General features: G+C 57.9%; 1 long non-coding RNA gene across 3 annotated transcripts; it reads left to right on the top strand.

Moving 5' to 3' along the window:
* The first annotated feature begins 347 nt into the window (after positions 1-347).
* Positions 348-13,324, top strand: LOC112662777 (uncharacterized). 3 transcript variants are annotated; one of them, XR_003138819.3, is made up of 4 exons: positions 348-631; positions 5,881-6,012; positions 6,589-6,800; positions 8,430-13,324. It is a non-coding gene; the product is annotated as an uncharacterized LOC112662777 (long non-coding RNA). The 3 variants fall into 3 exon arrangements; XR_003138820.3 differs by lacking the exon at positions 5,881-6,012; XR_004812061.2 differs by lacking the exons at positions 5,881-6,012; positions 6,589-6,800.
* The last annotated feature ends 63 nt before the right edge of the window (positions 13,325-13,387 follow it).

Raw genomic sequence — 13,387 nt, 5'->3', positions numbered from 1 at the left:
TGGGGGCTCCATCGGTGAAGCGTCTGCCTCTGGCTCAGGTCATGATCCAGGTTCTGGGGTCAAGCCCCGCGTCAGGCTCCCTGCTGCTGCCTCTGCCCCCGCCCCTCCTGCTCATGCTCTATGTCTTTCAAATAAATAAAATATTTAAAAAATGCTAATTATAAATATTATTATTAGGTTCAATTGTCCTCATGTGATTTTATTTTGTTATTTTTTTAAATAAACGGCACCTGAAAAATGACTGTGCTGTTGTGTAACAGAATAACCCACGACAAAGGCATGTAATAAAGGAAATGATGACATAAAGGACAGATTTCTTGGAAATGTTTTCACAACCTGCTGACTGAGCCAAGCAGCGAGGGTGTCCTGAGTGAGAACTCTCTGTCTTCGTGCTCCGTGCCTGGGGTCAGCGGCTGTGAGCAGCTGTGCCTCGATGGCCAGCAGCCTCGGGTGGCGCACCTGCGGCCTCCAGCGGCGGCTGAACCTTCACATTGTGAGGAGATTCCCACTTCTTGGAGGATTCGCGAACTTCCTCAGCATAGGGTAGGGACACGGCCTTTCATCTCTCACTTGGAATCTCCCCCAGAACCAGAAGTGACTCCAGTTAGGAGGACAACTTCTATGCCGGAAGGTGAGAGAAGTTTTCTTTATTAAAGTCATGTGGAAATCTATACAAAAAATAAAAAATAAAATAAAAAAAATAAAAAAGGAAGGAAGGAAGGAGGGAAGGAAATAAGGGCTCTTGTGATGGTGGATTTCCTGTGTCGACCCCACTGAGCCATGGGGCACCCAGATGTTTGGCCATATGTTATTATCCTGGACGTGTCCATGAGGGTGTTTTTGGATGAGGTTAGCATTTGAATCGGTGGACTGAATAAAGCAGATTGGGCTTCCCGGTGTGGGTGGGCCTCATCCAGTCAGGTGAAGGCACACAAGGCGTGAGATGGGGCTCCCCCTGCCTGCCTGCCTTGACCTGGGACACTGGTCCTTTCTGGCCTTTGGAGTTGAAACATCTGGAGCCCGCTGGCGTTCAGACTGGATCCCGTCGCTGGCCCTCCGGGCGCTCCAGGGTGCCGCCTGCGGGCAGTAGGACTCGTCGGCCTCCTCAGCCGGCTCCTACGAGGAATCTCTAGGGGATTCATCCTGTTGCCTCTTGACCGGGGACTCTGACGGACACACTGGCTTTTTCCTGTGCTCGTCGTGAGTGCTTCAGAGAAAACAGCAGAGTCTGCTCCCAGGGAGACAGGAAGCCCACGGGGGATTCAGCGCACCTGCATCAGGCCCCCCGGGGGGGGAGGGAGGTGTGAACGGTGTCAAGTGCCTCATCTATCACCCAGGTGACAGTGTGCCCACCATGGCTCTTCTGAGGATTTTCACCTGGAGGGAAGTGGCGGATGGCCTGGCAGGAGCAGGCAAGTGTTCACCAGCCTGAGGGCTGGTGATGTCTCCTCATTTGTGGGGTGGAGAGGACATGAGATCTCACTCTCACTGGGACCCCAGGGTGGCTCCTGGAGGCCCTAGTCTAGTCCTTCCCTGTTTCCCCTGGTTGGCCTGATGGCCCAGGCAGCAGGTGGACCTGGGGAAAGTCTGCTTGCTCGTTGTCCCAGAGCAGAGCCCTGTGCCATCGGTTTGGCCAGAGACCCTGGGGGGCTGGTGTGAGCAGGGCCTGGGGGACCAGTGGCTTCGAGACTTTGCACACGGGGCTGTGCCTGTGCTCTACACTCAGGGCGTTGCCAGCACGCAGGTGAACAGGACCATGTTATGGTGGAGTCACCCACCTCGGTCTGTAGGCGTTGGGCCTGCCCCCTTCTACCAGCCTTCCTGGAGGTGGGGTGCCCATGCCTGAGCTGCACCTCTACCTGTTCTTGCACCTGCACCTCTACCTGTACCTGTTCCTGCACCTGTAACTGTATCTGCACCTGTACCTCTACCTGTATCTATATCTGCACCTGCACCACTACCTGCACCTGCACCTGTACCTGTTCCTGCATCTGCACCTCAACCTGCACCTGCACCTCTACCTGCACCTGCACCTCTACCCTGTGCCTGCACCTGCACCTCTACCTACACCTGCACCTGTACCTGTGCCTGCACTTGCACCTTTACCTGCACCTGCACCTGTTCCTGCACCTGCACCTGTTCCTGCACCCACACCTATACCTGCACCTGCACCTGTATCTGTGTCTGTATAGGCAGCTGTGTCCGTTCAGCTTCTGTGTCCTAGTGCATCTGTCCCCTCTATGCTCCCCAGATGCTCGCACATATCCACCGCCTGCCCGATGGGTTATCCCCAGCTCTCTTTTCAGAGAAAAGTTCCCGGCCTTTCCCAGTGCAGTGTGTGCCCTGTTGGTCTCATCCTGTGGCATGTGCCTCCTGGTGGCCGGGGACTCTGATGGACACACTAGCTTCGTCCTGTGGCATGTGCGCCTGGAGGCTTGTGCCGTTGGGCAGGTTTCCCTGGGCCTGCAGGCCTTCTCTTTCTTCGAGTTACTTGTTCGTACCTTCTGCTGACTTGTCTGTTTCTTGTTGATCTGTGGGAGTTTTAAAGATGAGGGCAGAGGTACAGACTTGTGTGGAAACTCCGGAAGCCGCTGGTCCTCCGGGGCTTCACTGATGTTCTGTACTTACATTTCCCAGCGTGGTGCTTCTGTTTAATTCTGGCTTCCGCTGAACTATTCAGGTCACTCAGATGTAGGTAAATCTGGTCCCCTCTCATGTTCCTCAATCTGTCAGCACACGGTTCTGCTTTCTGCTCGGGGAGATTCCTGACCTTAGAGGAACCGTGTGTGGAGCCAGGGGGGCGGGACAAGGCGCCACAGCCGGCTCTGGGCTGATGGGGAGAGCAGACTGGTGCGGTCAGCAAGGCCTGCAGATGGTCACCCTCACCCGCCGTGTCTGAATCAACTCCCACCTGCCTCCCCAGCCCCAAACCTCCTTCCATCTCAAACCTGCTGGGGTGGGTAACACGTGTCCCCAGGTTGGCCCCCCATGATGCTCTGCTGTGATCGGCCCAGGCCAGTGGTGACTCGGCCTGATTCAGTGGCCCATCAGTATCTGCTGGGAGGGTCTCAGCAATGACCCCGGGACAGCAGTGTGGGAGAGGGGCTGCTGGCCCCTGGAAATCCCCCTCAGCTCCCCAGAACCCCCACCCACCTGGACCCTCAGGGCCCAGGCATGCCCCCTCTGCCGGCAGGCCTCCCTGGCTCCTCTGAGGTTGTGCTCATGCCCCCAGAGGGCGCAGGGGAGGGTGGGCAGCCCGAGGCAGCTCCGTGACTTATGCAGCCCCCAGCACTGGGGACACAGCCAGCTCCGGGGATGGGAGCCCTGACATACTGTATGTATCTGTCCCTCGACAGGGAGGAGGAGGTGCTGCCCCAGGGGCCTCAGTCCCTCTGGATTGTGGGCCCCCAGGGGGTGTCTCACCTGCCAGCACTTGGGTGGGTCTGAACCCTGGCAGATGTGTGGCAGGCTTGTGTCTCTGCGTCCTTTGTGAAGCAGTTTCTGCTGGCAGTGACCCTAAGATGAGGAGCTGCTGCCGGAGGACCACGGGCCCAGGACCATGCTCTCTATGACCACAAGACCCAGGATGTTCAGTTATGGCCTCAGGGTTGATGGGACCTCAGCCAAAGCCCTGGGCCCCCAGTCCCAGGGGGCGGAGCTGCCCCTGGGCCAGGATGGGGACTGGGTCGGGGAGGAGGCAGGAAGAAGGCCCCCTTGGGCCGGGTCTGCTATCCCCACTGTGGCCCAGAGCAGCAGAGCAGCCCCTGCTCCACCTCCTGCACCCCAGCATCCCGACCCCCCCAGCTCTCCTGGCACCAGTGTCCCTGCCTGGCTGCCGTTTCTGGATGATACAGCTGTTTTGTGCAGGCCCGTCCTCTCTGTTGGAGCTTTTAGGCGGGAGGCCATGTCTTCTTACCTCTGTGGTTGGGGGAGCTCCCGGGACTCACGGGGCCACTCCCCTCACCCTCACCCCTGCCCTGGGTGAGAGTCCACCTGCCCCTGGGTGCCAGGCTGGGTCATCCAATGATGTTCAAGGGGCCCCTCCTGAGCTATTCTGGCTTTTGGGTCCTGGATGCTTCCGAGGTCAGAAGGCCATTTCGGAGCAGCCTCTGCGTGAATTAAATCAGTAGGGAGAGCATCCTGCAGGCTGTGGAGTAGCTGGCTTTGCCTCCGCTGATGCTGGGGCCCACCTGTGCACCCTGGGGCCCCCATCAGCACGGGGTTGGACTTCTGTCTGTGAATAGGGCTTGACCTGCCACAGAGATGTCCCGATGATGGTGAGGACAGCGTCATGCTCCCTGCTGGCCTCCGGCGTCTGTGGTGGCCAACACACAGGAGGAGCGTGACAACGTAAGGCCCCGGTGCCTGCAGGCTTCAGGAACAGTGGATGCCTGCAGGTTGTGAGTGCTCCCTCTCTGATGGATTTGGCCAGGGCCGACTCATCCCTAGTCTGTCACGTGGATGCAGAGCCAGGAGGGACCTGTCTGGGCAGAGGGCACCTGGACGCTGGGCCTCATGCAGGTCTCATTGACTGGTTTGGCTGTCGGCAGCCCTTGGTTCCTTGCTCTGAGCCTGTCCCTGGCTCCTCGATAGCCCTTAGAGCGGTGGCCACTGCAGGCAGGAGGGTGGAGGCCCAGGGTCCTTAGATGGCAGCTGTGAGCAGGATGCCCGCTTTGTCCTCTTCAGGCCAGGCCACAGGGTGCTCGTTCTCCTCAGCAGAGTTGGGCACACGCGGGGTCCCCAGGGCCCACTGGTCCCCTAACAAGCCTGAGGAGACTGTCGTGTGGGTGCAAGCAGGCATCACCCCCGATGACCATCGACAGGTCCCCTGGTGCCGCCCCGGGAGGGGTGCATCCCACCTGCTGCCTGCATCACCGGCTCAGCAAAGTGAAGTGAACCCGGAAGACTCAAGGTGGGGCCAGCCCTGTAGCGGGCTAATGCGCCCTTCAGGCCCCCGGACCCAGCACCAGGCGGCCAGCCTCACTAAGGCGCTGAAGGTGGGGCCTGAAGGTGAGGCTGGACAGTCTGGGCAGGAGGCCACGGTGTGGTCGGCAGCAGGCAACCCATCCGCACTGGGCCCAGGCTGTCGCAGTGCAGGGAAGGTGGCCTGAGGGGTGCAAGTTGGGAAGGAACTGCTGGAACCTTCTGCTGTTGTCCCATCCATGCTCAGGTCAGCCCTGTGGTTACGTGGATGGGGTGCCTGCATGGCCACAGCCCGGCTGCTGTCCCTGGGGGTCCGGCTCTGGCAGGATGGCAGGAGTGAGAGCACCATTCTGGATGGGGCGCCGGGTTCCCCACTGGTGCACTGGGCCTGCCAGGACAGCGTGCTCAGGGCAGGTGCCCCCTATGCGGACATCTCCTGGAGGTGGGAAGTCCCAGGTCAGCTGTCAGGAGCGGCGTCCCCAGCCTGCCTTCTACAGACTACACGTCCCTGGTGTATAGATGGCGGGCTCCTTCTGCCTTCTCTCTGTGTGCTCTTGGGACGCCCCAGTCCTGTGCGATCCGTGCCGCCCTCACGACCTCCCCTTTACCTGATTGCCTCTGCAAAGCCCTTGTCTCCAGGAGATAGGACTTCAGCGTTTGGGGCACACAATTCAACCCATAGCACAGGTTGTGAGAATGTTGAGAAAGAGGAGGTTTTCAGGTGCACTCTCGGGGGTCCTGAGGGTGGGGGAAGCGAGCCCCAGTTGTCCGAGGGCCCTGTGGAGGAGGTACTGGGCTGGCACGGGTCCTCAGCACTAAGTCCTGCCCCTGGCAGCTGAAGACTATCCCCCCTGCCCCCATCACTGCCCCCGCCACCCCAGCATCCTCACGGGCAGGTTCCTTGAAGCCCCCTCTCCCCGCCCCCACTGGGAATGCGCCTTATCCACCCTCATACAGGTCTGGTGTGCTCTGTCCCACGACACGCAAATGGACCTCAGAGGAGCAAAGCAGCCGGGATGGGTTCTCCAAGGCCTCTTCATGACCCCTTGGCCTCTGGGTCCTGGAACCTGACTCTCCGGAGAAGTGAGGGTAGGCAGGTGCCCCGGGGCAGAAGGGTCAGAAGAGGACACACCAAATCTGGGTCCCTGCTTGGCTCTTGCTTCATGATAGCTACGGGAAGCAAGGAGCCTGGAGACACGAGTTTTCTGTGAGCAGACTCCCCAGTCACCAGGCACCAGCCTCCCAAGTCAGGAGCTCTGGCCTGGGCTCCTTCCTCGCGACCCCGTGGTCCTGACACAGCAGCTGTGGACGTGGCTCCAGGCTGCCGGGGGGCAGGGCTGACCTGCTCACAGTTCACAAGCAGGCTTGTCTGCATCATCACTCCCTGGGGGCTTGGGGGGTCTGGAGCCCCAAGAAAATCTCCCAGAGTCACAAAGAAACACACTGGGGTGGGGAACCCAGGTGCCCAGAGCCCCCCGGTGGGCCTCTCTGGAGCAGTTCACCCTGGAAACGAGGGGATCCTCCTGCACGGTAGGCGCTGAGACTCAGGGAGCGGTGGTTCTGTTGAGATGACTCGTAGTACAAAAAACCCTGGAGAATATATATATATATTCATGTTTATTTTTTTTATTTTTTATTTTTTAATTTTTTATTTATTTATGATAGTCACAGAGAGAGAGAGAGAGGCAGAGACACAGGCAGAGGGAGAAGCAGGCTCCATGCACCGGGAGCCCGATGTGGGATTCGATCCCGGGTCTCCAGGATCGCGCCCTGGGCCAAAGGCAGGCGCCAAACTGCTGCGCCACCCAAGGATCCCCTATATTCATGTTTATATTGATGAACGAATCCATAGTCTCCTACCCAGAGAACATTACCAGGTACTAATTTTACTAATTTTTTTTTTAAAAATGGTTTTATCATGTTTTTTAATTTAAAAAAATTTTTTAAAAAAGATTTTACTTGTTTATTCATGAGACACACACACACACACACAGAGAGAGAGAGAGAGAGAGAGAGAGGCAGAGGCACAGGCAGAGAGAAGAGCAGGGTCCATGCAGGGAGCCGGACGTGGGACTCGATCCTGGAACCCCAGGGTAATACCCTAGGCCGAAGGCAGAGGCTTAACTGCTGAGCCACCCAGGTATCCCCCCCACCCCAAAATGGTTTTAAAAAAAATCTTTAAATGGGGTCATGCTGTTCATTCTATTTAGTAAGTCGCAAATTCGCAGGATGTGTCTGCGCATCTCTGTCATTCCGTGTGCGTCTCCTGACCATTTTCAGGTGTAGGTTTAGAATGGGGTGTTGGAGAGGAAGTTTAAGATTTAAAGCAAGCCTTAAACTGTTATGACTGGCTGTCACTCCTCAAAGTTAATTTTTCCCTTAGTTGTAGGGTTTATGGTCCTAATTGATTTCGACTTCAAATCGATGCCACAGAAGCCCCCCACCCCCACCCCAGAACTCACCTTCTTGAGACCCTGGGGAAGCTCTGCTTGTAGCGCCACCACCCGGCCCCAGGATCAGGGGTGAAAAGTGGTTCCATCTCTGCTCCTTCCTGGAAAACAGGCCAGCAGGCCAGCCTGCAGCAGTGACCTTGTTCCCCTGAGCTTGCCTCTGCCCTGGGGTCCCAGGGAGCTCAGGACTCTGGCTGCATAGAGCCTGTTCCTCTGGGCGAGTCTATCCCTGCAGGGCTGCCTCTCCATCCAGGAGACTCCAAGCCTTCCTGTGGGGTGACCAGTGTGCCCGGGCAATCATCTGGGGGCTGGTCACCGGGCTGGACAGGACTCTGGAGGGGAGAGCGGTGAGTAGGGCTTCTTTAGGAACTGTTGGGAGTGAGGGGGTGGGCGGCAGAAGGAAAAAGCTCCATAAATAAGGCTGCTCCATGTCCGGGGTCAGGCACCCAGAGGTGAACAGCGGGCTGAGACTAGGTTTCCCACCCAGGAGGCTGGCTGCATCGAAGCCAGGGGGCAGGGGTTCACTGGGAACTAGGGGCCACCCTCATCTCAGCTTAGCTCATTTGCTCATCTCTCCTGTGGTTGAAAGTGGATTTTATGAGAAATTGTGTTAAAATAGCAAAAGTCATCAAACCCCGTGTAAAGGGGTTGCTGAAAATGGGTGTTTGAGACCCTTCTCCTGGCCTGCCAGCAGCTGAAGTATCCTGTACCATGCGGATGGACTCACGGCCTGCCTGGCTCGGCCCTGACAAAGCCACCCCTATGGGAGATCAGGTCCTAGGGACCCCAGCCTGGCACCCCTGCCCCAAACCCCAACTCTGCATCCACTCTCCTTGGCCTGGTAGGTCAGAATCAGGGTGGGTGGGCCTGCTGGCCCTGCACCCTCTGACACCCCCAGGCTTCCTGGCCCGGAGCCTGGAGCATGTGTGCGGTGGTGGAGGGGTCAGTGCACACATGCAGACATGACACATGGACAAACGTTGCTACGTGCCGTGGGTCAGGAAGCTTCGCTTTGGTTTGATCTTTACTATGGAAACCCTTTGCCCTGCAAAACAGGTGAGAATCTGCGTTCCCTCTGGAGTTTCGGCGGGGTGCTTAGGCTCCCCCCTGGGCGCCCAAACCCACCCCAGGAGCTTCTTTAGACACCCGAGGTCAGAGAGAAAGACGGAGATGAAAACTCTTGGATTTAACAACAGATGCTGGAACCTTTGACAATTCAAGAAATACTGGAGTGAAACGAAGGCAGGCCAGCGGAGCCTGGAACTGCGGGCACACCGTGGGGGAGGGGCAGACAGAGGGCTCATAAACGAGGTGGCCGCACGTCACCCTTCTCGCCAGAACGTGCCCGTGGGGTCACCGCCACCTACAGAGACCTCAGATGGCACCTGCTTCTCCTTGGGAGTTAGTAACACGTCAGCAGAGTGCTGCAAGTCCTTGAGCAAAGGCTGTGTCAGCTGCAGGTAAGAGTCCACATGCCCGTACTCTTTGCTGGAAGGAACTTGGCAAAAGTACAGAAGCCTCGAATGTGCCTACGTATGGCCTGCTGGGAACGTCTGCCTGAGGACGGCCTGGGGGTGGGCAGTGTGGAGACACACCTGCAGCCGCCGAGGGCCCAGGACCCAAGAATACCTTGCCGTTTCAAAGGCTTGTTAGGCCAAAACCGGAGCAGGAGACGGAGACCACATGGGCCGCCAAGCCTACAGCACCTGCTCGCTGGCCGACCCCTAGTTTGTGTGGTGAGTGGACAGCGAGCCCCGCCGAGCACTGAGATGTCACTGCAGCGGGACCACCCAGGGCGCACACGTCACAAACCTCGTGCAAGTCGCTCAATAAATCTTGGCAAATCCACGTCCTGTCACATTTGTCGAGCATTACAAACGGTGTTTCTGAAGACACTCCAATAACTGGGATTGGCACCATGTTAGAGTTAATGCAGAGTCTGAAAATATATTTGAGTTAGAAAACAGCTTCATTCCAATCTTGTGCTGAACGTTTTATGTAAGTGGAAAGTTAGGAAAAAAAATACGTGAAGATGTTAATCATGCTGTTCACCGAGACATTTTCAACCTAATCCCCGTTTCTCAGTTATTTCTCATGTGGGCTCTCTGACCACATGAACCCCGTGTGTGCAGACACGGCACGCCGGGCAGGGCCAGTGGGTCCTCGGGAGGGGGGCACGGGTGTCAGCTCAGCTGGCCGCCGACCCCCCAGAGCCACTGCCCCTAGCGAGAGTGGACCCCCACCCAGCTGGGGCCCTTGCCCCTCCACCTCGCCTTCCTCTGCTCTGCAGAAGGGACACATTTCACGAGGAAAACACTTCTCAAGAGCTTGTCACACCCAAGAAGTGGCTTTGTGGAAAGAAGACAAAGCCCCCAAAGGGCTAGCCTTGGTGGATTTATGTGTTTTGGACAAAGGAGGATACATTTCAAGAGAAGTGACAAAGCAGAGGGAGCGACAGTCCTGGAGGGCACGAGGGCAGGAGCAGGGGGACTGTGTGCTCGGGGACACGGGGACATTGGGGCCTTGATCCCGTGACTGACTCCTCTCTACAGCTGGACAGTGTGGCCGGTCAGAACACCTGTCCTCGGACGAGGAGCCCTACAGGCAGGACCCCTGGTACTGCCCCTTCCTGGCCCCCCAGGCTCCCCGTGGTCACTGCGGCTCCCCAGCCTCATCCCTAACATGGCCCTAAGATTCGGTCAGCTGGGGCCGGGAAGCTGTGTGCCTGCTGGGATGTGCAGAGGCCACCTTTGAATAAGAATGTACTGGAAGGTTACGGGGGACAGGACGTGGTCACTGGGGAGGGCAAGCATGGACGGGGTCCCCACCTCTCCAGGCAGGAACGCAGGTTCCAGTTCTGGAGTTAAGGCGCTGCAGGCCCGGCGCCGCAGCCAACACTCCCCTCTAGTGGACAGCGTCCAGGCTGCACGCGGTGAGGACGCACAGGCTCTCAGGAGGGGCCGGGGGCTTGGCGCCTTCTTCCTCCGAGGCTCCAGGAATAGCCTGCCTGCAGTCGAGGCCACGCCAAGGGGACAAGGGACAGGACGCCAGTGGGGGCTGCCTCCTCTGGCTTTCCTCGCCCAGCTCCATCTGCCAGCAGAGCCCCATCCTCCAGTATGTGTGTGAGCGAGTGTGCACATACCTAAGTGTGTGCAAACATGTGTGTGCACATACCTGTGTGTATGCATGTGTGTGTGCGGGCTTATGTTACTGTGCGTGCATCAAGTGTGTACATGCTTGTGTGTGCTCATGTGCAAGCATGTGTGTGTGGGCTTATGTGGTTGTGCGTGCATCGAGTGTGTACGTGCTCGTGTGTGCTCACGTGCAAGCATGTGTCTGTGCATGCACATGTGTGTGTGCGAGTGTGTTCACAGGTGTGTGTATGTTGCAGGGAGAACACACGAGAGTGGAGGATTTCTGGGGTGCCTGTCCCCCTCACTTTTCACGGCAGGGGCAGGACTCTGGGAGGCCAGCCTCTGGGGTGGGGCTCCGTGCTCCGTCCCCGGGGCAGCAGGGGGCAGCAGGGTCGGGGCCCCCAGAGAAGGGGCCAGAGAAGCCTGGCAAGCGCGGGGCCAGCGTGGTTTCTGGAAGGCCCACCGCCCTCTGCAGGGCTCAGCGGTTCAGTGCGACAGCGGGCCGCCGACGGCCGACAGCGCCCCCTGGTGCCGCCTCCCACCCGCACGGGGCCCACGGCCGCTGGAGCTGGAGAGCCCGGGGAGGGCAGGCGGCCGGGCAGGTAGGTGCTGGGCCCCCGCAGGTGCCTGGACAGGCCCACAGAAGGACAGAGGAACAAACAGACCTCTGGACACAGGGGTCGGCAGACCACGGCTGGAAGCTTTAGTAAGAACGTTCCTCTGTGTCCCAAAGACTTGTCAGCCCCGCGGCCTGCAGTCAGCCCAGGACTCACTGGGGAGGATCGGCCGGAGGCTGCTCCAGACCAGTGAGTCCCGGGGGAGCCGACATGGGGGACAGGCCGCCTGGCCCCAGGAGCCACCAGACCTGCTTCGGTTCAATGCAGGGAGATGAGGAGCTCAGTGATGGGCCAGGCTGGAGTCAACGAGGGTTCGGGGATGGGGACAGACCACCCGGTGCCCATAGGGGAAGGCCAGTGCCATCTTTTGGGGTTTACTTTATAAATAGTGTTGTGCACCCCTGAAGCTGGTAGCCAGGTAAAGTCACAGAAGGTCGCTGGCACCCCAGAAATCGCCATGCTCCCTCCCAGTCTTGGGAGGCACAACTATCATCCTGAGCCCTGTCATCATTGCTGAGCTTTCCCTTCGCTTGTGTCTCCCGCGGAGTCAGATAGCACACACGTGGTGTCATACAGTGTTTGCTCCTTTGCTCTGGCTTTTGTGTGATACTCCGTTCACCAGAGTCTTCTTTCAAGCCAGGTGATCCCAGATGGCCCCCTGCTGCGGGAGTGAGCCGCAGCCACCCCTCTGCTGGGGATGAGCGCTCGAGTTCCTGCTTCTGGCTGAACAATGGTGCTGCGATGGACTTTCCAGCACATCTGTTGCTGGAGTCATTACGTTTTTGTTGGGCATATACTGTGTGGTGGTGGGAATGGTGGCCCCCAAAGATGTCCGTGTCCTGGTCTGGGAGCCTGTGTGTCCCCTTACATGGTAAGGGGCTTTGCAGATGGGCTTCAGCTGAGGCTCTCGAGACGGGCAGTTTGCCCTGGGTTGTCTGAGTGGCGCTGCGGAGAGTCCTCCCAAACGCAAGTCCTTTTGCAAACTCTAGAATGTGACCTTATTTGGAAATATGTACAATGTACATCCTCTCAGATGTCACAGGTTAAGACGCGGTCACACTGGAGTGTGGTGAGCCCCAATTCCCCCATGAGTGGAGTCCTTGTGAGAAGGGGCGCAGAATGCCGTGTGAAGGCACCCACAGGAACAGGGCGGTGGACACAGGGCTCGGCGTCTACACGCCCAAGGCTGCCTCCGGAAGCTGGAGAGATGCCTGCAGCACATTTCCCCTTGGACTTCAGGAGGACCGGGCCTCCGACACACACAGATTCCAGACTCCGGCCTCCAGAACTCTCAGGGGATGAGCGTGTGTTATTTGGGGCTTCCAGCTTCGGGGAGGTCTGGTAGCGCAGCACCAGGGAACTAACAGGCCCTCACCCTGCCCCAGGACGGCGCCGTCACACACAGGCGTGTGTTTCGCTTTTGGCCCTGCCAAGGGGCTCCCTGTACGCAGGGTGGAGGCCGCACGGGGCTGTGTCGGGCTCCCGGACCCGCCGTGGGCAGTGCTCTCCTCCATGCGCTGCTGATGGCTCCAAGGGTGACAGCTTATTAGGCATCCATCAACTATCTCTTTTCAAGGATCTGTTCAAGTTCTTTGCTCATTTTTCTGACTTTTTAACATCCCTGGAGCATCTATGCGTTTTGAAATTTTTTTCTACTTTGGGGACCTCTGTGAAAACTTAGTTGAATTTGGCATTTTGGAATCACCAGGTTTTAGGAACCTTCATGTAGGTCGATGTGTGCAATAGGTAATGTGACTAAAAAAGCAGGCAAAATCCTTCACAGGCTCCCCACGGCAACTTTGGGTCACAGGTCTGTCATCTCTGGCCTGGCCGGCAGGTCCGGGGCACCCAGCTGCTTGCCCACCTCTCCGGGCCCTCCATGGGCCTGTCCTTTCCCAGTCACACCAGTGCTGCTGTTGGTGAGCCCGTGGTGACCAGACCAACTTACCCACTGGACACGCTGGGGCTGGGCCCCATGACACTTTCAGGGGTCCTCTAAAACATTCCAATTTCTTTTAGAATAAGAAAAGAAAGCTAGGGGATCCCTGGGTGGTGCAGCGGTTTGGCACCTGCCTTTGGCCCAGGGCGCGATCCTGGAGACCAGGAATCGAATCCCACGTCGGGCTCCCGGTGCATGGGGCCTGCTTCTCCCTCTGCCTGTGTCTCTGCCTCTCTCTCTCTCTCTCTCTCTCTCTCTGTGACTATCATAAATAAATAAGGATTAAAAAAAAAAGAAAAAAGAAAAGAAAGTGAGCTGTGGGGT

Source organism: Canis lupus, chromosome 34, assembly GCF_003254725.2.
Source record: "Canis lupus dingo isolate Sandy chromosome 34, ASM325472v2, whole genome shotgun sequence".
Classification (NCBI taxonomy): domain Eukaryota; kingdom Metazoa; phylum Chordata; class Mammalia; order Carnivora; family Canidae; genus Canis; species Canis lupus.
Note: the sequence above shows the minus strand (reverse complement) of the source record. Positions and strands in the feature narration are given on the sequence as shown.